Source organism: Tyto alba, unplaced genomic scaffold, assembly GCF_018691265.1.
Source record: "Tyto alba isolate M040663 unplaced genomic scaffold, T.alba_DEE_v4.0 Super-Scaffold_16, whole genome shotgun sequence".
Taxonomy (NCBI): Eukaryota; Metazoa; Chordata; class Aves; order Strigiformes; family Tytonidae; genus Tyto; species Tyto alba.
In genome coordinates, this window is record NW_024881278.1 from 28579201 (window position 1) to 28585705 (window position 6505).

Genomic DNA, 6505 nt, shown 5'->3' on the forward strand with positions numbered 1-6505 from the left:
AAACAGCACTTAGGAAGCATATGCAGGGTATTAGTTGGATAGGACTGGGAATATTAATACACAGAAAGTCATCATATCATCCAGATACAGCAAAGCGTGTTTCAACCTTGGGAGGCAAATACGCATTGTAAACACTCATTAGGTGGGAGAAAAAAACTACTTAGTGGTAGGAAAGTAACTTGAACAGTGGTGCCAGAAGAGGACCGGTGAGCGACAGTTTAAGTGCATGACAACAGAAACAGCTGATATAATTTTAGTTCTGCATATCCAAATGCATGAAAGAGATGAGGAAGGTGCTAATCCTTTTTGATGAGACTCTGGTGGCCCTGTGGCTCTTCTCCAGGCATCTTTTTGCAGAAAAACTGGAGAGAATGCAGAGAAGAGCAACCAAAATACAGCCTGCAGACAATGAAATACTTGAAATATCTAATGCTTACTGTTTCGCCAGGGAACGATTGCATTCGGGGAGAGATCATAACCATACATTCTTATTTAAAATTATAAACACATATGGAAGGTATTTGCCAGCAGGACACACGGAGTTTAGTAAAAGATGTAAAAGAGATGTCTCTATGGGGAGAAACGCTTAGGACATATATGGAAATATTCTCATGGTGATGTCTGATTTTTACTTCTCACTGAGGTGCTTCTGGCTTGTTCTCAGTGGGGCCCCATTGCAGGATTAGATGAGGTAACAGACCTCGCAGGATCAGGAGGCAAAACTCCACCAGATTGAGAAGCAACAATTAAATATCATTGTTTCTCAAGTGCTCCCCTTTTTTTTTCAGATATACCAGGAAAGGTTGTACCTGTATGTAATCAGAACATTTGGGGGTTGTTTATTTTAGTATAAACATGATTGCCCGATTGAGATACATGTGCACAACTGTAAAGTGGAGCAGGTGGAGAATGTCACAAGTATTGTACATCTTCCTTCTCATCTTGAGATCTAAATTACCATAAAATGATAAAAGTGACTCATGTGGTGCCAATCTGTTAGAAAGACTCTTGAGCTGATTGAAATAATCACCACATTTTATTCCTCTCCAGTAGGCAGATATTCTTAGTGAAATCTTTTCTTTTGGAAGATCATTCTTGTTAAGCCCTGTATTGAGGCTGAAAAATAAAATGAGCATGTGGGAAGGGCAGTGGAGAGGACATGTCTGAGCTATAGTCATAGCTAACGCTAAAGGTGAACAATTATGATGATGAGCTAGAGCCCAGGGCATAGGCTGCAAACCATGAAGACATTAACCTGCAGCAAGTCAGCAACACGGATGTGACCCCGGAAAAGGCGACTGAACCGTGCCAAAGGCTGGCTGAATCGGGACCAAGGCTGCCAGGCTTTCAAGTACCTGCTCTGCGATGCATAGCTCATCTCATTTTCTACATTTGAAAAGCATATCTTGTTTTTCATATGCACCTGGCATAGCAGGGTGTGATCCAGCTGAATGCTTCAAGATTTGCTTATTCATTTAGTTTAAGTTAGGTGTTAGTGCAAGCAGTCTGAAGAGAGAAGTGCCCACACCTTAGCCTCTGGCTTGGGCCTCAGTGAATCTGACTCCAGTTTTCTTTGCCGCTTGAAGGAAGTCTCCAGATTAAAGAAGGCAAGCTGAGTTCATCTTGGCTCCCAACGCTGGTTGTGTTGACAAAAAAAAAAAAAAAAAAATTAACCAGCCGTGAATTATCAACTTATGAGTCATGTAGATTAGAAGGTTTTCATAGACGTGTTTTTTTTAAACATAAAACATAAGTTTGAAAATTAAAGGACAAGTTTAAATAGTTACAGCACAGAATTTGGAGTCAGGACGTCGACATTCTTCTGTTTATTTTAAGTCTCGCAGTGCCTCAGTTTCATTTTCTGAAATGGAAACAATAATAATCTCATGGTCAGCCTGGTAAATGAATCTTTATTGGATGGCATTTTTAGAAATGAGGAATTGCTGCTGTTATTCTTACTGTGACTAAGAGAGTGCCACCTCTTTGCAATTAATGGCTGGATGGAGGGTTCAAGGTGAAAGAGAAAACTCTTAACACAGCCAGTTGCAATTTGCATGGATATGACTAACCCAGAGGCAATTATTATTAATAATACTTTTATTTATTTCATACATGTATTACTTCCCCTTCCTGCCCCTTATGTAATCGAGGTCACTTTGAGAAAAACACAAATGCAAAAAATTGAGTGCAATTAAACAAACATTCTAGGCTAGTCTAAAAATGCCAAATAAAATATTCAAATTTTTTAAAAATAAAAACATTAGGCATGATTCAATAAAAGGAGTGAGGATGCCTAGAAAACAAAAGTGGGTAGTGACCCCACACAGATGTGACAGTGACTAATACGGAAATCACTCACAGAAAAATAAACCTGCAAATGTTCTATATAGGCCGAGACTTTTATTAAAAACCCTGAGACTTATGAATGTGTAATGATGATCACATTATGGTAGGCATTTCCTGATGCTGGATAGCAAACTCAGCAAAGACCATTCTTAGCCTTTGAAAGCTCTTTTTAGCAAATGGTCTCCAGCACTTTTTTTTTTTTTTTTTTTAAAAAAAAAGGTAAGCATTGTTACAGCAATTTTACCAGGAGGAAAGCAGCCTTGGAAAGTGAAACAAGCTGCTCAGGGTCACACAAGAAGCCACCTGCAGATCTAGTAATAGCATTCACATCGCTCAACTCCCCGTATAGCAACCGGTGCAGAGCCTGTGCCCTCTTGCTGAGCTCGTGCCTTGGGTGCTCCTTTAACAACTCCCAAGACCTTCCTCCTCTGTCCCAGGGTCCAGGTTCACTTAACGTTGATGTCCCAAATCATCTTTGCTGTGTCTACTTGGTTTATAAATTAAATGCACTATATTTATAAATATAGCACTATCACGTTTTTCCATTTGAAAAAGGAGCCTAGGCCAAAATAATACAGTTAAATGGAAAGACCGGTGATATTTATGTATTTCTTCTGTTTTCTTTACTTTGCTTCTCTTCAGCAGTTTCATAATGCATAGCACAAAGGGACCTTGTCTGCACCTAGGTCTTCTAGGTCCTGCTGCAGCATACAGACAAACAAGCACAATAAAACTCTCATCTCATATAAATATAAAACAGTCCAGCCTTCATTAGACTGGAAGGTGCCTGCCCCTGGCAATCTATTTGAATATATGCTATTTCTGCTCTGTCTTCCACTGCTCTGAAGATGTCAGGCTGGGACTCAGCAGCTGAACCTATTTCCAGGCACCACAATAGGTTTATCAGTTCTCTGACTTCTGATCTGATGTTTCTGAGCATGGCTGAGATGAGCAGTAATTCTCTCATAAACACTCCAGTGTCAGGGAGGCTTAATTGCTCGGCGGCATGAGAAAGTGTTCAATAGTTCAATGACAAAAGGTCTTAGAGAATGTGAAATGGGAACCAACAGTTCTCCCTTGCTGCCCCTGCCTGCTCCCCTCCACGATGTATCCAACATTTAGCTTTTTCAGGGCTGTGGCACCAACATTAGCAGAGCAAACCCTGATCTTGCTGTTTATGGTATCCACGTGATCACAGCAAGATCAGAAGTTAGAAGTCATAAGTGCAGCTTGGGTAATTTTGTAAACAGCAGCAGCACCAATTTCTTTTACAGCGAGTAAAAAAAAAAGAAGACATTGCCGCTGGAAATGAAGAGCATACAGAGCAGCTGTTTCAAATTTGTCTGACACTTATAAAACAAGTTTAAAGTGTTAACAGTTGTACCCATGGCACAGTTTCCCCTGCTGTGCACACACTGACGGCTCTCCTTTATGCCGTACGACTGAGCTGCCACATGTGTGCTGGGTCCCCTTGCCTTTCAGATCAACATCTCCAAGAAATGTCCCCAGCTGCTGGCTGCAAATGGCTGGGCAGGCTCTGGGTGGACTTGCAGCCTGGCGGGCAGGGATGCTGTGCAGTCATCCACAAGTGCCGTGCCACGCAGGAGCATCTGCTGGGCTGACAGTGCTCGTGGTGCTCAAACCTCCTGCCCCATCCCATTAAATCTGTGCTGCCTTCTGACCCAGGGCTGGGAGCCACCCCTCCAGCTTGCCAGGGAGCCCCAAAGTTTCCCACTCTGCCCGTTGCATCAAGGTAATGGCAGAATACAAGCAGGAAAGGTTGGAGGAGGCAGGAAAGGTTGGAGTAGGTAGTGACCCTGAGCCACTTGGTCCTCCCCAGGCCAGGCCAGCAGCCACCAGCCTTGAACAGAGGCTGAAGAGGAAGAGGAGGCGAGTTGGTGAGGGGCTGCTGGAGAGTCCTGCTCTGCATCCTGCAGTAACACACCGGCTGCAGTGCGCTCTGCTCTCCTCTCCCTGGGCTGGAAACGCTGAGATCTGAAGGAGTCTTTCACCCCGAAGGGAGAGCTGCAGCTCTGGTTTGGAGGAGCTGGGGTACGTGCCAGAGGGTTAGGAGATGGTGCTCTTTGAAGGTAAGGAGAATGCTGAGGTTTCGAGTTTTCCTTAGAAACACAGCAGGGGATCTCTGTATGTCCCTCTGTCAAGCTGTAAGTTTGACAATTAAATTTCACTTTAACAGACTACTGCTGAAGCCAGGATACTCCATTTTGTTTCCACATCAGGCAAGAAACTTGAAGAGAACCTAAAGAGCAAAGAAGCAGGTAAGAAACCAGAACAGCAAGCTGTGAAAGAACGGTTTCCAGGGAGTTGAGAGAGTTAGGACCAGGAATCTAGAAGTGAAGCAGTGGTTAGGGAGAAGCCTCTGACAAGATATCAGCAGTGGGGAGAAACCTTGTCTGAGTTGGAAGAGAAAGAAATTGAGTTGTGCAGCAACATCATAGTTGCACATGAGATGGAAGGTGGAAAGCAGACCGGATGAGAGAGAAGCTGCAGTGCCTGAGCTGCATGACCACAGTCCTCTACGTGAGCAGCCATCACACTGCAGCTGCTCTTCCTTATTTTGTTCCTGCGCAGATCTGCTGAGGCTACGAGTGGTGCAGGAGGGGTGGGCTGTACGCTGTGGGGTCACTGCTGGGGGATGATATCTCCCCATAGCACAAGGAGCAGCCCTCCTTTTCCTTCCCACAGCGACAGGCATGGCAAGCCTTGTCTCCAAGTCTTTTGGACTCTCCATCCCAGGTTGTATAGCATATAACACGCACCCTGAGTGCATTGATGGTCCTGGAGTCACAGTCAGCTGCTGTGAGAGGGAGGACTTCTTAAGAGCAGGTGGGAGGGCAAGTGACTGTGTTTGTGTACTGGTGGGGATGTAAAGGTTCTGGAGCAAGGAGGGGAGATGGAAACAGACTCATTGCAGCTTCTTAACTTCACCTTCTGAAGGTGCATTCCCCTTCAGTTTCCCAAACCCATTTTTGACTTCAGTAGTGAGTCTGGGCTACAAATGTGTGGATTTGTAGGACAGCTGAGAATGTGAGTGGAGTAAGAGTGTGGCCAGACCACTGTGAATATCTACACTCAGGTTTGGAGCTGAGTGCTGGCACAGGAATGAAATGCTGTATGATTACATATGTCTAACCACCCTCATCCCATGTAGGAGAGAATGAATCACAATTTGGGATTGCAAATGGGTTTCAGGAGGATTATTACATTTTACAGACAACTTTTCAACAGAGGGACAGAGTACATCTTGAAGCTGCTGACAGGAGGAGACAAGGGGAGGTGGAACATGGGGACTGGTCAATCGTTAACATGCTGAAAATAGTTCAGTGAAATACCACAGGCAGAAACCATAGCAATGGAGAAAACAGTAACAGGAGAGTAGGAAAAGAGAAGGTATCGGTGAGCTTTTTGGAAGCAATAGAAAAACTGAGAGACTCCTGAGCAGGGATCTTCAAGCCCTTAGTATTGCAATTAGTCTCCTGAAGCTGGCCAGTGTTGCCAGGGTTGCCTTCTGAGTTTGCTCATTCCTTTATTAACTGCCCCAGCAGTAGTTAACAGGGACACGAGAGGTTTAAGGAGGCCAAGGGAAAAGCTGGCACCGTGGCTTTGTCTGTAATAGCATCTATTTCTGAAGCGGTGTGACAGTTTCTCTTTAACACCTTGAAATGGGATCTGGGACAAACTGCTTTGTTTTCCTATTCTATTATTCATAGTCAAGGCTGGATTAAGACCATGCCAGTGTGGGCCTATTTCTAATCAGTTCACCAGGGAAGAAAGCTTCCTGCTTTCCTGGTTTCAAACAAAAGCTTGAAAAACCCTATCCAGGAATTTCTACCAGCTCTCCAAGGCAATTTATAGACAACGGCTCTGAGCTGTGAGCTGATAGTGCTTATTAGTGAAGTACTGTTGTTAACTGCAATTAGTGGGAGGATCTCATTAACATGAGCTCATTCACATGTGTGATCAGGAGATGACACAAGTCCTCCAGACAACATGATTGGGAGGAGGTGTCAATAGCCATTACCCATTCTCAGCCATGCCTCCCTGCATTTCTGGGATGGGCACATTACCTCCCTGCTTTGAGCCCCGAGGGAAGACCACACACTGTGACCCTCTCCCTTCCACCTCTAGCACTTTCTGG